General features: G+C 44.1%; 1 long non-coding RNA gene and 1 pseudogene across 1 annotated transcript; one reads left to right on the top strand and one right to left on the bottom strand.

Annotated features, from left to right (window-relative positions):
• The first annotated feature begins 379 nt into the window (after positions 1-379).
• Positions 380-5,703, top strand: LOC124703743 (annotated as a pseudogene).
• Positions 5,704-13,042: 7,339 nt separating this feature from the next.
• Positions 13,043-15,355, bottom strand: LOC124699894. The gene is made up of 4 exons (XR_007001553.1): positions 15,095-15,355; positions 14,932-15,010; positions 14,607-14,794; positions 13,043-14,488 (listed from the first exon to the last, which is right to left on the bottom strand). It is a non-coding gene; the product is annotated as an uncharacterized LOC124699894 (long non-coding RNA).
• Between the last annotated feature and the right edge of the window lie 9,035 nt (positions 15,356-24,390).

Here is a 24,390-nt window from a genome sequence, read left to right as displayed (position 1 = left end):
CTACAACAACGCGTGTTATTTAATTGCTATATTTTGAGAATTATGTAGATCAGATAGGTTCTAGTACACATATACACACATAATCAATCAATGGACAAAATTACATTTTAATAATTTGCAAATAAGAAAAGAGGAGAGAGAAAGACAAGATCCCAGTCCACTTAGAGTGGTCAGTCAATGGACGAAAAAATAATTTTATTTGCAACTAATAGAAACGAAAGAAAAAGTGAAAAAAAGAAACTATCCAAATTACCAAAACACCCCTCCGGAGACCACAGTCCACAGAGAGAAGAAGGCTAGCAGTATAAACAAGAGCAGAGAGCTCTGCTTTCCATTTGTTCTGCTCCACTATTAAACCAACCCCCACCTCCTCCCTCGCTGCCTTTCCCTTCCTTCCCCTCGCTCGCGCTCTCTCACCGGCGCAGCAACATCCCACCACCACCACCACCACGACCATGGCGTGCGCGGGAGGCGGTGTCTCGCGGAGGGCATGACGCGGCGGCGCCTTCCTTGGCCGTGGCTCATCCTCTCTTTACTACTACTCACTCGGTTGGCGGCGGTCGTCCTGGTAGCGGGCTCGAGATGGCCGGCGCGATGGTGGTGCACGGCGGGGGCAGGGACCGGGACAGGGACAGGTCGTCGCCTGGCGGCGGCCCGCAGGTGGACACGGGCAAGTACGTGCGCTACACCCCGGAGCAGGTGGACGCGCTGGAGCGGGTCTACAGCGAGTGCCCCAAGCCCAGCTCGCTGCGCCGGCAGCAGCTCATACGGGAGTGCCCCATACTCAGCAACATCGAGCCCAAGCAGATCAAGGTCTGGTTCCAGAACCGCAGGTGCGTGCCCGCTCTCGATCTGACGCCCTCCTCCCTTGTTGCTTGCTTTGATTCCTGGTGCTAAATTTTGGCCTTATGGCCTTCCGTTTCTTGGGTTTGAGGTGGCTAAAATTTTGTGTTTGGTTCTCAGCTTTTGATTTTTGGTGCGGTTTCTTTTCTGATCCTTCCACTGAACTTATTAGTGGCTCGCTGTAGGAAGAATATGCGCGCACATCTCCTTTCCAGGCCAGGCGGCGGCTTTCCCTTTGCCCTGTTTCTGGTTAGTGCTTCTAGGATAGGTTTGGTTTAGTTTGTGGAAGCAGGAACCACCTAGTAGTGTATGTTACGCCCGAATTAGAGTCTGCTTTTGGCTCGACTGGTCTAAAAGTTGCCGAGATTGCGCGATGGTTCCTTAACAACACCACAAATCGAGTGCTTCTGTCCTGCTCTAAAATGTCTTCCTCGATATTTTTGCCATTTGTAGTGTGGTGGTGGAGGAGGGGACGCTTCCTACTTTATTATGTGTCTATATGTTTATTGTTCTTGCAACGTGTTGTTCTAGAAAAATGGTGTTCTTTTGCTGAATCTTGACTGAACAAGTGTGATTCTTCCACAGCATTTGTTATCTTCAAAGCTTTATGTTCTTGTTCTGGTCTTAAGAACATGTTGACATGATTGGTAATAATACCATGTATCCCTTATCCAAAAACAATGTTCAGATTTGAGTCCATAGTTGTGCCACAACAATGTGTAGCTGGAATGCATAACCCACTTGGTGCTCACCTGGGATGTGATGTGTCCAATGTTAACCATGGCACTGGAGTCTCGTGAATCAACGCTCGCTGTCTTGGTTCTCTTCATGGGCAAGTGACATTTTTCTAACTCTTGTTGCTTGATGTACCTTGTGATTGTTAGGTGCCGCGAGAAGCAACGGAAGGAGGCCTCTCGCCTGCAGACTGTGAACCGGAAGCTGTCTGCCATGAACAAGTTGTTGATGGAGGAGAACGACAGGCTGCAGAAGCAGGTGTCCCGTCTCGTCTACGAGAACGGGTACATGCGGACGCACCTCAATAATGTGAGATTCATCCCATCACATATATATTGCTCATACTGTATTTAGATGTATGCATCTTTTTCTGTTGATTTTGATGACCCTGGGCCTAATGTTTTGTAATGATGTTTGCAGCCTTCTGTAGCGACTACAGACACGAGCTGTGAATCTGTTGTTACGAGTGGTCAGCACCACCAACAGCAGAATCCAGCAGTTCCGCGTCCGCAAAGGGACGCGAACAACCCAGCAGGGTACTTGCAGCGCTCCTTCTCTTTTCCAACACCATTCTGTGCATGATTTTATGTTCATTTGCTCAAGTTTGATGGAATTCTCTCTGTTTGTTACAGTCTACTCGCTATCGCTGAGGAGACCCTGGCAGAGTTCCTGTCCAAGGCGACGGGGACTGCTGTCGATTGGGTGCAAATGGTTGGGATGAAGGTAATGTAATAATTGCAACTGGTGGAGTTTTGGCATGCGTTGATTATTTCTATTCTTGTTTTTCCCCGATGAACTAAAGTGGGGTTTTCTTTACAGCCTGGTCCGGATTCCATTGGAATCATTGCTGTTTCGCACAATTGTAGTGGCGTAGCAGCCCGAGCTTGCGGTCTTGTGAGCCTTGAGCCCACAAAGGTATGTTCTTGTTCATCATCATCACTGAGCTTTATGTTTCCATTCAGCAAACATATCTTAATAGACTAGTACATAGGTTGCTGAGATCCTCAAGGATCGCCCCTCTTGGTATCGTGACTGCCGGTGCGTAGATGTGCTCCAAATTATCCCGACGGGTAATGGTGGAACAATCGAACTTATCTACATGCAGGTATGTTCATCCCCTTTAACTTGGGGTTTATATCGATACCGTCTTCTGTGTTGCCTGTAACATGAATGTCCTTTCAAATCTGCAGACTTATGCACCAACAACTTTGGCAGCACCACGTGACTTTTGGATACTCCGCTACACCAGTGGTCTTGAAGATGGCAGTCTTGTGGTATGGATTTCTCTTACTGCTTGTTATGATTCTATCATTTTGTTTGATTTTGGCATGTTTCGTCAAACAACTTTGGACAGCATATGATTTCACTTTATGCAGCGGCTTACACATGCTGCTGGATTGTTCCGAGTTTTGCTAACTATTACTCACTGCTTTTTTTCTGTAGATCTGCGAAAGATCGTTGACTCAAGCCACTGGCGGTCCATCAGGACCTAACACTCCAAATTTTGTCCGAGCCGAGGTGCTACCTAGTGGCTACTTAATCCGCCCTTGCGAGGGGGGTGGCTCCATGATCCACATTGTGGATCATGTTGACTTGGATGTAAGCAGAATTTCCATCTAGTTTTTATACTTGATTACATTTACAAACTTCCAAAAATTTGCATATATCTTATAATTCCATCTCTTTCTAGGCTTGGAGTGTGCCTGAGGTCCTTAGACCACTTTATGAATCTCCAAAGATTCTTGCGCAGAAGATGACAATCGCTGTATGTTTTACCAGTGCATTTTTCCTCTTAAGATTTTGTTGCTACTAAGCATTCAATTGTTCTTATGGCACTAACTAATGAATGATAAACTGACTATTGCTCGTCCATTTTTTTGTGTAGGCACTGCGCCACATTAGGCAAATTGCGCATGAATCTAGTGGAGAAATGCCGTATGGAGGGGCCGCCAGCCAGCAGTTCTAAGAACATTTAGTCAGAGATTGAGCAGAGGCTTCAATGACGCTGTTAATGGATTTCTGGATGATGGCTGGTCACTGATGAGCAGTGATGGTGCTGAGGATGTTACAATTGCTGTCAACTCATCTCCAAATAAACTTGTTGGATCTCATGTCAGCTCCTCCCAGCTGTTTTCTGCAATTGGAGGTGGTGTCTTATGTGCAAAGGCGTCAATGTTGCTGCAGGTTTCTACTCATAAACTATCTATGTTTTCATTTAGCATAAATAGTCAGATTAGCTGTTGGTGTTATGTGACCTGACCATAATGACCTTGTTTTCATGATGTAGAATGTACCCCCTGCTTTACTAGTGCGGTTTCTTAGGGAGCACCGATCTGAATGGGCTGATCCTGGTGTTGATGCTTATTCTGCTGCTGCTTTGCGAGCTAGTCCTTATGCAGTTCCTGGTTTAAGAGCAAGTGGGTTTATGGGCAATCAGGTTATACTGCCACTTGCACACACCTTAGAGCATGAAGAGGTATTTCTAGTTAGCATGATTTCCGTATACTAATTGTGAACAATTCCTTATTCATAAGATTAACCTTTTAAATTTGCAGTTCTTGGAGGTTATTAGGCTCGAGGGACACAGTCTCTGTCATGATGAAGTTGTCCTATCAAGAGATATGTATCTTCTGCAGGTATGTTTTCATATGGCACTGATTTGCATCTTCCTCATTTTATTTGTTGCATTATCCTTACAAGATTGTATCTTCTATGGCAGTTATGCAGCGGCGTTGATGAAAATGCTGCTGGTGCATGTGCACAGCTTGTCTTTGCACCTATTGATGAATCTTTCGCTGATGATGCTCCACTATTACCATCAGGCTTCCGTATCATACCGCTAGATGCCAAGACGGTTAGTATAGTTTGGACTGATATCATTGATCTTATCCTTTGCGTAAACTGACAATAGCTTGGTGTTATATATGAACTTAACTGCAGGATGCACCATCTGGAACACGTACACTTGACCTTGCGTCTACTCTTGAGGTTGGATCAGGCGGGACTCGTGCTTCGAGTGACGCGTCCAGCACCGGCAGCACGAGATCAGTCCTCACCATCGCTTTCCAGTTCTCGTATGAAAACCACCTTCGGGAAAGCGTCGCAGCAATGGCCAGGCAGTATGTGAGAACCGTGGTGGCATCGGTGCAGAGGGTGGCCATGGCAATAGCCCCTTCCCGTGTCGGTGGACAGATTGAAATGAAGAACCCTCCAGGATCTCCCGAGGCTCATACGCTTGCAAGGTGGATTGGCAGGAGCTACAGGTAAGAATGTTATCTCTTTTTTTGGGTCCAAACATGGTTCCATCTTGGTAGCACTACCTGTTTCATAATAGAGATGTAACTTGGTTGCATGAAAATTTCCAGGTTTCACACCGGAGCGGAACTCCTCTGCCCCGAGTCACAAAGCCCGGATGCTTCCTTGAAAGCGCTGTGGCAGCACTCAGACTCAATCATGTGCTGTTCCCTGAAGGTCAGTTTCGTGCTCGATTATGTTGTCACGCATACATTCACATTGATGTTTGCCTGGGACTAACAAAAATAAATTGGCTTGTAACAATTTCAGGCTGCTCCTGTGTTCACCTTCGCCAACCAAGCCGGCCTTGACATGTTGGAGACGACCCTGATTGCTCTCCAGGACATTTCGCTCGAGAAGATCCTGGACGATGATGGCCGCAAGGCGCTGTGCTCCGAGTTCCCCAAGATCATGCAGCAGGTATGCAACGCCAACGTTCCGATTAACAGACTCTCGGTATCTTGTGATACGGTGGTAAACAAGGTGGCTGAAACTCCTCTTTGTCTCTCCAGGGTTTCGCTTACCTCCCAGGCGGCGTGTGCGTGTCGAGCATGGGGCGGCCCGTGTCGTACGAGCAGGCGGTGGCGTGGAAGGTCCTGGGCGACGACGACACCCCGCACTGCCTCGCCTTCATGTTCGTCAACTGGTCCTTCGTGTAGTAGTTGTAGCAGCCAGTCAACCTCGTACTCAAAAACACTGTCTTCAGAACCTGTGTTCGGTTGTTTTTGTCAAGAACCCTGTTTCAGTTTTATCATCATGCGCCCTGTGGAACACATTGCAAGTGTACTTTTTGTTGCTCGCTGTATCAATGGATTGTTGCGTGTCATGTGAGGCGTGATTGTGATCGATCGGTACTAGGTTCCTTTGGCTTTTGGGGTGTCCCCAGCTGCAAGCAGGTTGCTTGCTCCGCGTGCTTTGACGTGGTGTGAAATGTGATGCGGCCGTTTGCCGACCTCGGACGGCCGCCAATGATGGCACGGCAGCGCGTCGCCGACGCGACGGGATGCGGGGACCCAGGACGGTGACCGGCGGCGGGGCGGGCCGCGGTGGTCGCTTCTCGGCCGGTGAGATTTCGGTTTTGGCTCTCCGTGGTTGTTGCCACTTGGCGTGTGTGTTTCTCGTGGTGGTCAGGATCGCCATGGCGTGGTCGTGAAAGACTGAAAGTAAGGCGGGAAAGCTGGGCGGCGGTCCGGGAGCACCTGGGGATGGCGACGGCCCGCCCAACCGCTGCTAGCGACGGCGGCGCCAAGTTGCCGTGTTCTTGACCGCTTCTTCGGGGAGCCTCGCTGTCGAGATGCGTGCGTGTGGTGGGTGATGCATGATCGATATTCCCTCCTTCACAGTTTATAAGGCACGCGCAGCGTCTGCAGTCACGAATTTAACTTTATATAATTTAAATTATATAATACAAAAATTATATCATTAGAAAATAGAACATCTGAACTTTCTAATGATATAATTTTTATAACATATAACTAATGGTAACTTGATCAAATTTGCGACCTAGGAGTGCGCGTGCGCTTATAAAGCTGTGAGAGAGGGAGTATGCCGGAGGCCGGTGGTAGGTTTGAGATGCGAATTAAATCAAGCAGGATGTCATCTATCAAGGCATCACCACGCGATATACTCCCTCCATCCCAAAAATTTAAAGTCAAACTCTACAAAGTTTTTTTTTTGAAAGAAATGCAAAAGCTTTGCCCAAATTCATTAAAAAAATTCGAAACAGGAGCCTCGCTTCGAGCCTCTGCATCAAGTGATGCACACGGCTTTTCTTTATTAAAATGGTTCAAAGTATGAGATAATCAAAAGTTTACAGTCATGGATCAGACAAGATCGATACATGAATCAACCAAAAGTAAATGAGACACATAAAGAAGCTATCCATTTGATAATCTACTAATGTGTCGCCACCCAGTAGCCCGGAAAAAGCAATCCTGAGCAACCGTCAGCGATCGGTTGCATCCAGAAGCCATGTGCTCTCGCTGATCTTTCGGGAGAATGAACGCCCATAACTGAATCTAGTGCGTAGCTCGATAAATAACCTACAAGAAATTGATAGATTTATGTTTGTTAAAAACCATGTCATTTCAACTTGTCCAAATAGACCAACATAAAGCTAAGATACCAATACGTATCCGAGCTTTATCAAATTTGCTAACTCCATTTAACCGAGTTACCAAACATGTTATTAATATTGTTCGAGGCTGGAATATCTGGAATATTATAAGCAAAATATACCGTGTGCCAAACTATCTTTGCAAACCGACAGTTAAGAAATAAATGCTCCACTGTTTCATTAGATTCACAGAAACAACATTTCTGACACCCATTCCAATTCCGTTTTACCAAGTTGTCCTTAGTTAACAAGACTTTATTATGAAGAAACCACATAAAATTTTAAATTTTCAAAGGGATTTTAAGTTTCCATAGATATTTACGAAGAAATCTAGTATGTCCATTCATCAAATCAAGATACATAGATTTAACCGTAAAGAGTCCTGAATACTGTTAGTTTTCATACAAATATATCTGGTTCCTGTGTTAGATTTACTCGTAATTAACTTTGGACACAAATGCAGCCATTCATTCCATTATGATTGTTTAGGCTCCTCCTAAAACATATATTAATAGGGGTCCGAGCAAGAACCGTTGAAATCAACACATTTTTATGTTGAACAATGTTATACGAGGAGGGATATTGTTGGGCAAGAGGCATATCTTCAAATATCCTCCCGGAACCTTAAACCATTTCCAACCTTGAACGAACCTTTAGTAAAAAAGTCTTGTTTTACCCTCATTAGACCTTTCCAGAATTGAGAATCCATGGATTTAGCTTCTACCTGAGCTAGAGTTTTATTCCTAAGGTATTTATTGTGTAACAATTGTTGCCACACCATCCTCGGTAAGAGGTTTAAACAACCATTTGCTGAGTAAACACTTATTCTTTAGCTCGAGTACCTCAATCCCTAAACCTACTTGATCTTTGGGACAAGATACCATACTCCACTTTGATAAACTGTATTTTTTATATTTTCATCTGATTTCCAAATTCATTAATTAAGGATGAGTTTACATGAACGTAGCGCAAATAGCGTAATAATAAAGCAAAAGCCTACTCTCTCGGCATCAAAGAGGTCAAACATTTTGCGCCCGTGAGGGACCACATGTTAGCCTCATTCTTAATTCTATCTAGAAGAACCGTCAACGATGCGTGTTTATTCTTGAACACCCTAGCGTTTCTTTTGTTTCAAAGCTCACAAGAGTCGAGGAGGGTGATAGACGCCAAACCCTTTTGTTGGGTCATTACGCCCCACCAAGAGAGCGCAGACATGGTTGGCCAAGTTTGAAGATCAAGAAGATGGAGGCCGAGCCAAGACTTGATGAGTCCCCAAAGACTAATGGTATATCGGCAATTGACAAAAAGATGATCCGCGACTCGAAGACCTTATTGCAAAGGGGGAAATTGCCGCAATTAGTCCAACTCAGTTTCTCCAAGCGGTCGCTAGTCCAAAACCTATTTTGAACAAAGATCCAAGTGAAAAAAAACTTGATCTTAGGCGGAGCCTAAATTTTCCACACCGAGGAGCTAACGGGGGACCACCAAAGAATTGTGCCTTATAAGAGGATTTGGAGGAGTATAGCCCATTGTTGGTGAGGTTCCATGAGATCTCATCCATCATCTCCTCACGAAGAACAACATCTCTTAGCTTAGCCCAAAGCGATAAGTATGCACGAACATGCTCAAAAGATATCTCCGCTTGCATGTCGATCTTGGCGATCCAAGCATTATTGTGCAAAGCTTGCTTGACATTCCAATGCTTCCTAGAGGATATTCTGAAGATTAACGGGGCAATGTCCATCGGCTTCGTACCATTAAGCCACAACGCCTCCCAAAACGGTGTCTTCTCCCTATTACCAACGGTGATGGTGGTGGCGGTATAGAATAGGTCCATATTCAAATCAAATCTCTACAAAGTTTAACTATATGGTAAAAGTTATCAATATCTATAATATAAAATGTCGAACATGCGACATTTTATGGTAAAAGTTATCAATATCTCTACCCTCGTGCACCTCCAGTCGGACATGCGAGAGAGATGCATTCCATGATGCTATTTCTGAGATAAGAGCATCTCTACCGGCGACCCCAATATCACCCTCAATAGCTTTATGGTATTCCATGATGGCGATTTGGTGACCAGATGTGATGGCCAGACTAGAATTTGAATTTATATTGAAAAGACTAGATTTAAATTTCAATATCTATTTGTGAGTTTAAAATTATTTTTGGGCCAAAATTTCTATTATGGTTGGGCTATTGGCGATATTATTCATCCGATCGGAAATGGACGACCTAGGCGAACAGTTTCAGTTTTGAGGTGAATTCGCGTGTGCAACTGAGACCGGGCCAGGATAAGGGCATGTTTGATTCATAAGATAGGAAAAGACGGAGGAATAGGAAAAATGGAGGATTGCTATAACATGCCTCCTTAAATTCTATGGAGAAACAGCGAAAATTTCTATGAAGATTGAGTGCAGAACATAGTTATAATAGACAGGAAATTTTCCAAAAGATCTAACCTCTTGTTGGAAAATCCTATAAAATTGTAGTATAGGAAAGCAATCTATAGAAATTCTGGACTGCTCAATCCTTTAAATTAAACGGGTTCGATATGCAAATTTTCTACCCGTAAAATCCTAGCACAAAATTTATTCAAGAATTCTTCAAATAACCCTAAACGTGCGCGTGAGCGCGATCGTAGCATGGCTGCGCGCACGCAGCTACGGCGCCGCAGCCGTGGTGCCGGCGGTCGGCAGGCGGGAGCAGACAGGCCGTGGCTTGTCAGCACTGCATCGACGCTCCCTCCCTCCGTTTTGCCTGCGGGCTGCAGCGGCTGCCAGCGCCCTGTGCTATACGTACTGCTGCGTCTGCCGGCGTATTTACGCGCGCGCCAGTTTGAGCTCTTCTGTCTCCCATTCCATTTACTACTCGGTCACTCCGTTTCACCCGCCGTTGCCGTCGCCGTCGCCGTCGCCGTCGTTGGACGTGAGTAAACGGGTGCGGGCGGGCAGGTTCGTTGCCGTTCCGGTGCTTCTGCTGCTCGCTGCGGCACATACAGGTATATTCATCGCTCGACAGTGTGGGGGAGTGATGTGATAGGACCAGGCAACAGTCACGGGGACGAGCTCTGCGTCTGCGGCCGAGCACAGACGTAGGTCGGGTCGTTTGTCAGGAATAATCGGAAGCGATCAGACGCCGGGATCCGCCGGTCGGGAATAATCGGGAGCCGCGCGCGGCGCGCCCCGTCCCGTCCCGTCTCAGACTGCTCGCTGCCTGCCTCCCTGGCGGCATGCGACATGCCGAGAGGTGGCCAGCCTCGCCGCTCGCGACGGAGGGGGCGGGGCAGTCGTGGCCCGTGCATGTCGTCGCTTTTCTCTGGCGCGTGGCGCGGCTGCGCGCGGATTCGGGGAGCACGGACGAGCTACGGACCGACGGGAGTGCCCAGACGGCCAGACCGCCAGGGGCGCCGTGCCATGTCGTCAATGGACGGCGACGCGCAGCGCCCCTCCATGCCAGGCACGCCGCTGCTCGTACTCCTACGCCCCGCAGGCTATGATGGCGCCTGTGCGCATCATGCAACGTAGCGTACAGCACGAGCCTTGCTGCCAGGTCCGGGCTATGGCGCCGATCCAGGCTAGCTTTCAAGTTTAAACTCTGACGCGATCAGAGAAGAGGGCAGCGAGTTTTAAATGCCGCCGGTCCAGCGCGCAACCTGACCCGTCACTGTGCGCGCGTGCCGGCCGGCCGGTGGCCGCGGCGGAGCAGCCGGCGTGCAGCAAGCTAGGTCAGCCTCGCTCATCGCATACCGGCGTATAGATAGGTCGGCAGCCGGTCCAGGGGGAATTTAATCGCCGGGCTAGTTTCTTGCTGCAACTATACTATTCCTGCTTCGTCTTATTATCTCGGTCTACATCCTATTCAAAATCTGGAGAATGACTGGAACATAATTTCTCAAGGGATTTTGGCGTCAAACTCCTTTGACCCTCGTGCGAGTGCAAAGAATTTTCAAACGCTAAAAAACAAGAAATTGCCAATGACTTGACACGAGTCACACGATGATGACAGCCTATTTCTTTCTTTTTTCCATTTCGAACACGTGTATATACATCTACACAAATTCAAGCTAATTAATCTGAAACTGACGGAATATATTCTTTTATTACACATACAACTGCTTCATCACATCATTGTTGGTTCCCTTCTGCACTCGTGGCAAAGGCGCAAAGCCAATCCGAGGTAGTCAGCGCCATGGCGTTGGTCTAGCCACATAAACACGTTTGGACAACTGCCCGAGTGGCTGGCGTTGATGACCAGAAAAGTCAGATTTATGTTCCATTTTTCTTGGATGAGGTTAGTTCGGCTGAATTATGTGATTCTCTCCAATTTATATTATGGCGCGGGCTGGCCGTCGGTCGGCCGATCCGCGCGCGGGGATCGGTCGTACCAGCGCCGTTCGATCGTAATCCGGCGTCCAGAATTAGCAGCATTTCGATTTTTGCATTTTGCCCCCTGGTTTTTGAAAAATCAACCCGCGGTCCTAAACCTATCAGTTTAAACCGAACACGTGTTTCCCTTTGCCCCCAAACTTTCAGATATTTACAACAAAACCCGCTGTTTAGTATATCAACAAAAACCCGCCGCTTTGTGTACAAAAAATAAAAAGTATTACAACAAAATTTTCACAGTAAATCTTCACATATATGTACAACGAATTATCAATATATTTACAATAATAATTAACAACAAAAACAATATTTTTTATTTGGGTGTTTACAATAATAGTCAGTTTCCATGCAATAATATCTTTACAACAAATCGGAAACATACTTACAACAATAATTAATAACAAAAACCAACATTATTTTATTTGAATGTTTACAATAAAAGTCTGCTTTCATTCCAGAAATATCTTTAGAACAAACCAGTAAAATATTTACAACAATAATTAGCAACACGGGCCACAAATAATTTGGGTGTTTACAACAAAAGTCGCAAACATCATCCACAAAAACCACAGCCTATTTACAACTAAAAAATATATTTTTCCAAATAATTCGAAAGTTGTTAAGAAATAATTTACAACTAAACATTAGAACATCTCTGACATGCTTTCTCTATAACTTTTATACGCATTTGTTACAAAACTAACGAACATATACAACATCTCTACGAAAAAAAGTGTCCATGACTAAAACAATTACACCAAAAATCACAAATAATTACAACAAAAAAGTCATCCGTTTACAACGTATCAAGAAACACACATTTTCGTAACATATCACTTAGAAAAATCTTACAAATTATGTCGTGTGAGTTTACAACAATTTTTTTATCTAATTGTTACAAATCTGGAAACAACACGGTACATTTCTTAAAAAAAAAGCAACACTCCAGTTTGGGCCGAAAAACCAGGCCCATATAGGGCCGCGCGGGAGCGAGGGACGACGACCGATCGCTGGCGAGCGATCGGTCGCCGGATGGAAAGCGTTTTCCTTTTATTATTTGCCACTAGTATGAATGTATCTAGAATTAAAATATGCCTAGATACATCTATATTACTGGCAACTAGTATGGATAGGAGAGAGTACTATAAAGATCTGATTTATCAGTCTTAACTCAACTCAAGCTTGAAACCTTCTTTTCCGATAAGAGGTGTTTTGTTACTTATTATAAGTAGCATCGCGTACATAAAATTTAAAAGAGCGTACGCCCGGCCTCCCATGGATATGATGTACACAGCCGCATAAACCCGAAAATAGATTAGCATGTATCATGTGGCATGTCTAAGTACAAAAGTATTTCCCTATCGTGTAATATATGTTTTGGCGGGATGACCGGAAAAATCCTTTTACCACTGAACTCAAACCCGGCACAAATTTGAATTGCAAGCCTACCAAGGCGCACATAAACAACACTAGTGGTTGGGGCGCCCCTTGGGGCGCCTCCTCAGTGGTATGTGGCACTCCAATCTTGTACAAATCGAGGCCCAATTTCATCATGTATAAGTTATCTTTTTGCCAATCTTACACTACTCATGGGGTCATGCGCAGCCGCTGCTCGTTCTCCTCTCTACATCGAAAAAATAAGCGATCTCGGCACTCCTTTACATCATGGTATTTGTACACGTGAAACTATCTTATGTTTCTTCTCTTCTTTCAATGTTATAAGTGCATTTACAAGGATAAAATATCTGCTTGTATTAGCACTAAGATAAATCAACACCAGTAGAAGATACAAACATATCTTTCATATAGCTGGAGTGAGTTAAATTACACATAATTCACGCAAGTCCAACATAGACACCAGAACTGTTGTATTCAATAACATTTAATTATGTAGAGCAACCAAAGGAACAACATGAAGAGAATCCTCAGGCAGTGAAACACAGAGAACATTTTATATATACAACAAGATAGAGAACAACATGAGAAAGGCTCCACATAAAAGTGCAGAACACATGCTATTTATGTATGTTGACCTAGGTTACTCCTATGGCAGATACGAAGAAGCAATCAAATAGTTCATGCCAAGAGATTGATGAACAGACCTGGAGAATAGGAAATAGTGTAAACGTTTTTTTAGCAGGCAGTACCAATGTAACATTTACAATATAAAAGGTTTAGATACAAAATCATAGCATAGACAGGGAAAAGGGCAACAAGCTTTTATTGCAGTATAATAGAACAAAAGGTGGCGCAAACCAGATTATAGACCATCTTTAGGTACAACCTCAGTACTCCAGTAACTAAATGGAAGCGAGAGGCTATGAGCAATACTGTAATACTATGTAGGTAGCTTGAGCTCATCAAGTTCTAATATGCATTCCAAATATTTACCCTCACTTCCTTTGCCCAATCAACGATCTCTACCTGGCTATCGTGGAGCGCTCTGGGATAGGGCAAGCATACTCGCATGTGCTTCACTGGGTTCCTTTTCTCCTGGTACTGCACCAAATGAAAGTGCTAGAGCAAACCCATAAACCATCCATCAATAAAACTAAGACTACACACAAATGATCACACAGGACAAATATTGTCGTTTATGTATATCTAAACGCTACAGGTCACTGTTTTGAAATTTCTATGAAAAAAACAACACGGAGAGAGAGCATGCTTGCTATGGATTTGTAGACACTGAAACATATACCTTAAATTATTCAGAAATTATGGCAGATCGATGGCATGCTAAGGGGCGGACTCTCCAACACTTTTGTGCTATTGTACCATAGGTATTATGTGGCATTTCTGCCCAAGTACATAACTGAACTTCAGGAAAAAGATATTAGCCCACGAAGAGGAAATATCAATTTAACACCCAATGCATAGTAGCTCCCATGGAAAAATTAGGTAGTGATCAGTTAAAACATGGAACTAAATAGCAAAGATCCAACTTAGACAAGTCGTGTGCAACAACAGCAGCCTGAGAATCATCAGGGGCAGAAGCAGAAAGCAGAGCTTGAAGGGATAGTAACCTTTCAGTATAACAGCTGGACTCCAATGAATTTTCAGCATGGCCTAGAAAATTGCTCCACTTTGGCTCCTAATATTTGGGTGCCTTCCAACATATATTAGAGAAGAAATCAGAGTTTTTTTAGTCAATTGTAATTGTTATTAAGGAAGCAGAAGTTAACTCAAGTTTCAAAAAAAAAGCAGAAGTTAACTCACTATATTACCTCAATATTTTATACAAAATATTGGATACGTAATACATCGGAAGACCGGCCAGCTCACGAGGGTTGTTTGCTTGAAGCTGTTGTGAAGACACGCACCACGGAACAGAGCAACAATACCTGAAGCTCGTTCGCGCCGGCGTGCAGTGCTCCGGGAACGTGAGGAGACAGAAGACGAATACAAACACAACCTAAGCGCATACAACAAAACCGTCACCTCAAAGACATTACAGCAAACACATGAACTGCAACATGCATCCTCAAATCAGATCACGCACACAACCATACGAATCACCCGTAAAAGAATCTAGAGCAAGAGCTCGCATACCTCGGCAGAAAGAGCGAACGATATACACGGGCGGTGAAACTACATACGATGGACGGACAACAATACGGACGGAACCAATCTAAAGAGGGAAAAATCGGAAAGGATGAGTACTCAAGAGCATTTACAAGAGGCGCTGACCAAGAAAAGGTAAAAAACATACTACCTCACGAACCACGGGCGAGTGAAGCAGGGACTGGCAATCCAGATCGGTGCGATGAAGAGCTGCTTGCGAAGGAGACAGAGAATCGGGACAGAAGAACAGGAGATGAAATTCCCAAAAAGAAACCAGCACACCCTGGAAAAAACCCAGCACGCGTCAACCAAATCCTTCCATGGCGCACGAAACGGCCGCGGGTAGGAGATCTTGCGGCACCGCGGTTGCAGTATCCCAGCAGCTGAGGTCGACGAAGACAAAAGGAGAACGAGGGCGAGCGCCTCGGTCTAGGCCTCGCACAGAACAGCGGCAGAGAAAGGCTTATAGGCCTGTACACGCGCAAGAAAACAGTAGTCTGTTTTCCTAGCCAATTAACACAGACATGTGGGCTCATAAAATAACCGGGTCCGCCGGCAGTGAGCGACGGTTAGAAGGGTAACACAGAAACGAAAGAACGCTTGGGACAAACAACCCTGGCACTGGACCCACCGGATACAGAGGATACATACACAGTACACAACTCCTCACCCACGAAGGAGGATGACATGTAGGACCAGAATAGCAGAAGGCCTACATGCAGTATCAAAGAGAACTAAACAGCTGTGTTTGCACAAGGAAACGAGAAAAGGACGGTGGCAGGCTTCTCCAGACACCCACCACTTGCGCGCAGCAAGCCCGACGCTAAGCACGTTAACCTGAAAGAACACATAACATGAACATGATAGGTAGGCCATGCGATGGATCGGGCCCATATGCAGCCTACAGTGGCTAGAGTGCATGCAATTTTTTCCCGGCCACCTGCAGCCAACCAGAGCGTGCGGGAAGGGTAACCAGAATTATGTGACCAACTAAACTGAGGAAAGCAACGACCAAAAATCAATCAAAGGAGCTATCGTGGGGCTCTCTGAGATAGGGCAAGTAGTCTCGCACTTGCTTATTCTCAATGCACATGTTCGCGATAATTCCATGCTATCATAAAAGGCAACTACATTGCATTTCTACGAGGTATATGGCTAACTGGTACAAAATGTTTGGCACTTGAGCAAACAAAATCATACATTTGAGACCGCTATGAAGATATTTGTTGAACCGTGCTACTTACAGATATATGGTAATATTTAAGGATACTAAAACCATCAGAACACATGCACACAAATATGTACACCATAAATTCTCGCAAGTATCACAAATTACATGATTGATTTACTAGTCTTTTGGGAGAGCCAATGTCTGAAGAATAAAAAAATACATTAATATTTATGAACAATATCAAACTTATGTTAAGTAAGTAGTAACATATAAATGTCATGATTGGGTTTTTAGTTCTAATAAAAATAGTTATATATAGTTTAAGATTTAGTATAAATACAATTTAATAGACATGGTTAGGGTTGGATGGAAAAAATCCTTATTGTGAGCTTAATAAACACTTCTTGAGTATTGTCTTGTTGATTTTTACCATTACTTATCATAGACTTAAAATGAAACGTGGTGAGTGTTGTTTTAAAAGGATGTAAGGCAGATAAAGGAGCACCAATGAGGTCGAAGACAACACACTTGACCCCTTAGATCTCTCCGGCGCTTATGAGATGAAAGATCCGCAGAATTAGGCTATAAGCAGCAATAAACCAAGTTTAGTGAATCTTTTTTAGAGGATGCAAAGTCAGTGTCATATAAGTCCAAAGTGGCAATTTACCTTGAGGACAAAACTCATCCCATTGATGATCCAAAAGGAGGCAATAGTTCCCGATAACTTTAATAGTTCTCCAAGTCCAAAAGTGATTCACGCGTTTGTTTGCGCTTTCAACTTCATTATGTAATCAATATAAAACCACATTAATCCTACAATCATATTGGTAATTATTTGTTATTTACTATCAAGTACTCTAGTGTCTTCTTATAAGATTTTATGTTCACTAAAACATTGAATGTTTAGTTGTAGTTCCATTTGTAAGGGTATTTTACTCTTATCCATTATTTTGGTAACAATGACACCGTGCTAGAGTATTTGGCCTAATATGTTTGTAAGGATAATCTGAGGTATTAGGCAATGAGGCATAAATGGTGTATCAAAGGAACAAGAAGGCTAAAGGAGACCCCCCACTTCAACAACAATCAAAAAGGGGTCTACAGCAGAAATCCGGTGTGCAGGCCGGTCCAGCCGGGCCAAGCAACCGGCTGTCCGACGCACGGCTCGGTCAACCGGTCGCCAACCGGGCGGTCCGACGCACGACCCGGTCGACCGGCCGCCAACCGGGCTCTACACCGGAACACGGCAAATCCGGTTGCCGGCCGGTCAACCGGCCTACTTGTTATCACCGGAATTTGACCGGATCGGAGGTGGGCCGCGATTAAGATGGGCTTGAAGAATATACACGGAAGATATACATGAATCGGCCTTGTATACAAAGTTTGGGCTAGTTTGCCCGTGTATCTGTAAATATAGTAGGATACGTGTCGGTTAGATAGAATTTGGCTCGTGCACGGTTGGAATTATTCCCACGTTAGAAAGTCTATGGACTATAAATATGTATCTAGGGTTATTGAGAAAGACAACACTACTAGGAAAAGGGCAATCAGTGGCGCACCACTTTTACCCATCAGTGGCGCACTAGTGGTGCGCCACTGTTATCACGTGATGTCTACGTTCCCCCTCCTTTCCTGTAGACAGTGTTGGGCCTCCAAGTGCAGAGGTTTGTAGAACAGCAGCAAGTTTCCCTTAAGTGGATACCCAAGGTTTATCGAACTCAGGGAGGAAGAGGTCAAAGATATCCCTCTCATGCAACCCTGCAACCACAAAGCAAGAAGTCTCTTGTGTCCCCAACACACCTAATAGGTGCACTAGTTCGGCGAAGAGATAGTGAAATACGGGTGGTATGAATAAGTATGAGCGGTAGCAACGGTGCCGAGAAAAGTGCTTGGCGTGTAGTTGATGGTGGTGGTATTGCAGCGGTAGTAACGCGATAAAACGAGTAAACAAGCAGTAGTAACGCGATAGTAGTAACGCTGACGATAGTAAACAAGCGGTAGTAACTCGGCGGTATTTAGGAACAAGGCCTAGGGAATAGACTTTCACTAGTGGACACTCTCAACATCGATCACATAACGAACGAGATAAATGCATACTCTACACTTTTGTTGGATGATGAACACATTGCGTAGGATTACACGAACCCTCAATGCCGGAGTTAACAAGCTCCACAATAATGCTCATGTTTAAGTAACCTTTAGTGTAAGATAGATCAACGCTACTAAACCAAGTACTAGCATAGCATGCACACTTGTCACCTTCATGCATATGTAGGAGGAATAGATCACATCAATATTATCATAGCAATAGTTAACTCCATAATCTACAAGAGATCACGATCATAGCATAAACCAAGTACTAACACGGTGCACCCACTGTCGCCTTTACACACGTGCGGGAGGAATAGAACTACTTTAATAACATCACTAGAGTAGCACATAGATAGTAGTGATACAAACTCATATGAATCTCAATGAGATCATTGTATTGAAGTACATGGAAGAGAGATGAACCACATAGCTACCGGTACGGCCCCGAGCCTCGATGGAGAACTACTCCCTCCTCATGGGAGCAGCGGCGGTGATGAAGATGGCGGTGGAGATGGCAGCGGTGTCGATGGAGAAGCCTTCCGGGGGCACTTCCCCGTCCCGGCGGGGTGCCGGAACGGAGTTCGTCCCCCGGATTGGAGTTTCGCGATGGTGGCGGCGCCCACGGAGTCTTTTACGGAGTTTCGTCAATTGGTGCTCGTGTTTTTAGGTCGAAAGGGGTTATATAGGCGAAGAGGCGGCGTCGGAGGGTCGACGGGGTGGCCTCACCCTAGGCCGGCGCGGCCGCGCAGGCCGCCGCGCGGCCCTATGGTGTGGGGCCCCCTGGCCCCTCTCCGGCTCTTCTTCGGTGTTCGGAGCCTTCCGGGAAAAATAGGAGGTTTGGCGTTGATTTCGTCCAATTCGAGAATATTGCCCGTAACTAGCATTTACGGAACCAAAAACAGCAGAAAACGAAGCGGCACTTTCGGCATCTTGTTAATAGGTTAGTTCCACAAAATGCACGAATATGACATAAAGTGTGCATAAAACATGTAGATAACATCAATAATGTGGCATGGAACATAAGAAATTATCGATACGTTGGAGACGTATCGGCATCCCCAAGCTTAGTTACGCTCGTCCCGAGCGAGGTAAAACGATAACAAAGATAATTTTCTGGAGTGACATGCCATCATAAACTTGATCATACTATTTGTAAAGCGTATGTAGTGAATGCAGCGATCAAAACAATGGTAATGACATGAGTAAACAACTGAATCATATAGCAAAGACTTTTCATGAATAGCACTTCAAGACAAGCATCAATAAGTCTTGCATAAGAGTTAACTCATAAAGCAATAATTCAAAGTAAAGGCATTGAAGCAACACAATGGAAGATGAAGTTTCAGCGGTTGCTTTCCACTTATAACATGTATATCTCATGGATAATTGTCAATGCAAAGCAATATAACAAATGCAATATGCAAATATGTAGGAATCAATGCACAGTTCACACAAGTGTTTGCTTCTTGAGGTGGAGAGAAATAGGTGAACTGACTCAACAATAAAAGTAAAAGAATGGTCCTTCAAAGAGGAAAGCATCGATTGCTATATTCGTGCTAGAGCTTTGATTTTGAAAACATGAAACAATTTTGTCAACGGTAGTAATAAAGCATATGCATCATGTAAATTATATCTTATAAGTTGCAAGCCTCATGCATAGTGTACTAATAGTGCCCGCACCTTGTCCTAATTAGCTTGGACTACCTGGATTATCACCGCAATACATATGCTTTAACCAAGTTTCACAAAGGGGTACCTCTATGCCGCTCTGTACAAAGGTCTAAGGAGAAAGCTCGCATTTGGATTTCTCGCTTTTGATTATTCTCAACTTAGACATCCATACCGGGACAACATAGACAACGAGATAATGGACTCCTCTTTTAATGCTTAAGCATTCAACAACAATTAATTCTTTTCTCATTAGAGATTTGAGGATATTTGTCCAAAACTGAAACTTCCACCATGGAACATGGCTTTAGTTAGCGGCCCAATGTTCTTCTCTCACAATATGCATGCTCAAACCATTCAACTCGGTGTAGATCGCCCTTACTTCGGACAAGACGAACATGCATAGCAACTCACATGAAATTCAACAATGAGTTGATGGCGTTCCCCGGTAAACATGGTTATCGCACAACAAGCAACTTAATAAGAGATAAAGTGCATAATTACATATTCAATACTACAATAGTTTTCAAGGCTATTTTGTCCCATGAGCTATATATTGCAAAGGTGAATGATGGAATTTTAAAGGTAGCACTCAAGCAATTTACTTCGGAATGGCGGAAAATACCATGTAGTAGGTAGGTATGGTGGACACAAATGGCATAGTGGTTGGCTCAAGTATTTTGGATGCATGAGAAGTATTCCCTCTCGATACAAGGTTTAGGCTAGCAAGGCTTATTTGAAACAAACACAAGGATGAACCGGTGCAGCAAAACTCACATAAAAGACATATTGAAAGCATTATAAGACTCTACACCGTCTTCCTTGTTGTTCAAACTCAATACTAGAAATTATCTAGACCTTAGAGAAACCAAATATGCAAACCAAATTTTAGCATGCTCTATGTATTTCTTCATTAATGGGTGCAAAGCATATGATGCAAGAGCTTAAACATGAGCACAACAATTGCCAAGTATCACATTACCCAAGACATTTATAGCAATTACTACATGTATCATTTTCCAATTCCAACCATATAACAATTTAACGAAGAGGAAACTTTGCCATGAATATTATGAGCTAAGAACACATGTGTTCATACGAACCAGCGGAGCGTGTCTCTCTCCCACACAAGCATGATGTAATCCAATTTATTAAAACAAAAACAAAAACAAAAGCACACAGACGCTCCAAGTAAAGCACATAAGATGTGGCCGAATAAAAATATAGTTTCAGGGGAGGAACCTGATAATGTTGTTGATGAAGAAGGGGATGCCTTGGGCATCCCCAAGCTTGGACGCTTGAGTCTTCTTAATATATGCAGGGGTGAACCACCGGGGCATCCCCAAGATTAGAGCTTTCACTCTCCTTGATCATAGTATATCATCCTCCTCTCTTGACCCTTGAAAACTTCCTCCACACCAAACTCGAAACAACTCATTAGAGGGTTAGTGGGCAATAAAAATTAACATGTTCAGAGGTGACACAATCATTCTTAACACTTCTGGACATTGCATAAAGCTACTGGACATTAATGGATCAAAGAAATTCATCCAACATAGCAAAAGAGGCAATGCGAAATAAAAGGCAGAATCTGTCAAAACAGAACAGTCCGTAAAGATGGATTTTATTAGGCCACCAGACCTGCTCAAATGAAAATGCTCAAATTGAATGAAAGTTGCGTACATATCTGAGGATCATGCACGTAAATTGGCATAATTTTCTGAGCTTCCTGCAGGGCAGTGGGCTCAGATTCGTGACAGCAAAGAAATCTGGAACTGCGCAGTAATCCAAATCTAGTACTTACTTTACTATCAAAGACTTTACTTGGCACAACAAAACACAAAACTAAGATAAGGAGAGGTTGCTACAGTAGTAAACAACTTCCAAGACACAAATATAAAACAAAGTACTGTAGCAAAATAACACATGGGTTATCTCCCAAGAAGTTCTTTTCTTTATAGCCATTAAGATGGGCTCAGCAGTTTTAGTGATGCACTCGCAAGGAATAGTATTTGAAGCAAAAGAGAGCATCAAGAGGCAAATTCAAAACACATTTAAGTCTAACATGCTTCCTATGCATAGGAATCTTGTAAATAAACAAGTTCATGAAGAGCAAAGTAACAAGCATAGGAAGATAAAACAAGTGTAGCATCAAAAATTTCAGCACATAGAGAGGCATTTTAGTAACATGAAAATTTCTACAACCATATTTTCCTCTCTCATAATAACTTTCAGTAGCATCATGAGCAAACTCAACAATATAACTATCAAATGAAACATTCTTATCATGAGTCTCATGCATAAAATTATTACTACTCCCAACATAAGCATAATCAATTTTATTAGTTGTAGTGGGAGCAAATTCAACAAAGTAGCTATCATTATTATTCTCATCAAGTGTAGGAGGCATAGTATAATCACAACAAAATTCACTCTCCATAGTTGGTGGCACCAAAAGACCACTATCATTATAATCATCATAAATAGGAGGCAAAGTATCATCAAAGAAAATTTTCTCCTCAATGCTTGGGGGACTAAAAAGATCATGAAAACCAGCTTCCCCAAGCTTAGAACTTTCTATATTATTGTCAACAATGGTGTTCAAAGCGTTCATACTAATATTACTACCGGCATGCAAAGAAGATTTCATAGGTTTTTTAATTTTCGCATCAAACAATCCATGTTTTAAATCAGGAAATAGAATAAGAAGCTCACTCTTGTACATTATGCCAAACTAGTGTAAACAAGAAACAACAAGATGCAATTGCAGGATCTAAAGGAAATAGCTTTGAGCACACACACGACGGCGCCAGAAAAATACTTTACCTGAGACCGTAGTATGAGAGCCTTTTTACCTTTCCTCCCCGGCAACGGCGCCAGAAAAGTGCTTAGTTGCCGGGGTTGCCGGTGTGTGTGTGCCGTTTACCTTTCCTCCCCGGCAACGGCGCCAGAAAAGTGCTTGATGTCTACGTTCCCCCTCCTTTCCTGTAGACAGTGTTGGGCCTCCAAGAGCAGAGGTTTGTAGAACAGCAGCAAGTTTCCCTTAAGTGGATACCCAAGGTTTATCGAACTCGGGGAGGAAGAGGTCAAAGATATCCCTCTCATGCAACCCTGCAACCACAAAGCAAGAAGTCTCTTGTGTCCCCAACACACCTAATAGGTGCACTAGTTCGGCGAAGAGATAGTGAAATACGGGTGGTATGAATAAGTATGAGCAGTAGCAACGGTGCCGGAAAAGTGCTTGGCGTGTAGTTGATGGTGGTGGTATTGCAGCGGTAGTAACGCGATAAAACGATAAACAAGCGGTAGTAACGCGATAGTAGTAACGCATGACGGTAGTAAACAAGCGGTAGTAACTCAGCGGTATTTAGGAACAAGGCCTAGGGAATAGACTTTCACTAGTGGACACTCTCAACATCGATCACATAACAGAACAGATAAATGCATACTCTACACTTTTGTTGGATGATGAACACATTGCGTAGGATTACACGAACCCTCAATGCCGGAGTTAACAAGCTCCACAATAATGCTCATGTTTAAGTAACCTTTAGTGTAAGATAGATCAACGCTACTAAACCAAGTACTAGCATAGCATGCACACTGTCACCTTCATGCATATGTAGGAGGAATAGATCACATCAATATTATCATAGCAATAGTTAACTCCATAATCTACAAGAGATCACGATCATAGCATAAACCAAGTACTAACACGGTGCACCCACTGTCGCCTTTACACACGTGCGGGGAGGAATAGAACTACTTTAATAACATCACTAGAGTAGCACATAGATAGTAGTGATACAAACTCATATGAATCTCAATGAGATCATTGTATTGAAGTACATGGAAGAGAGATGAACCACATAGCTACCGGTACAGCCCCGAGCCTCGATGGAGAACTACTCCCTCCTCATGGGAGCAGCAGCGGTGATGAAGATGGCGGTGGAGATGGCAGCGGTGTCGATGGAGATAGCGCTGTCGATGGAGAAGCCGGGCACTTCCCCGTCCCGGCAGGGTGCCGGAACGAGTTCTGTCCCCCGAATTGGAGTTTCGCGATGGTGGCGGCGCCACGGAGTCTTTTACGGAGTTTCGTCAATTGGTGCTCGTGTTTTTAGGTCGAGAGGGCTTAAATAGGCGAAGAGGCGGCGCGGAGGGTCGACAGGGTGGCCTCACCCTAGGCGGCGCGGCCGCAGCCCAGCCCGCGCGGCCCTATGGTGTGGTGGCCCCCGTGGCCCCTCTCCGGCTCTTCTTCGGTGTTCGGATGCCTTCGGTGAAAAATAGGAGGTTTGGCGTTGATTTCGTCCAATTCCGAGAATATTGTCCGTAACAGGCTTTCTGGAACCAAAAACAGCAGAAAACGAGAACTGGCACTTTCGGCATCTTGTTAATAGGTTAGTTCCACAAAATGCACGAATATGACATAAAGTGTGCATAAAACATGTAGATAACATCAATAATGTGGCATGGAACATAAGAAATTATCGATACGTTGGAGACGTATCATCACGCCA

The sequence above is a fragment of the Lolium rigidum genome, chromosome 3 (assembly GCF_022539505.1).
Source record: "Lolium rigidum isolate FL_2022 chromosome 3, APGP_CSIRO_Lrig_0.1, whole genome shotgun sequence".
Taxonomy (NCBI): Eukaryota; Viridiplantae; Streptophyta; class Magnoliopsida; order Poales; family Poaceae; genus Lolium; species Lolium rigidum.
Note: the sequence above shows the minus strand (reverse complement) of the source record. Positions and strands in the feature narration are given on the sequence as shown.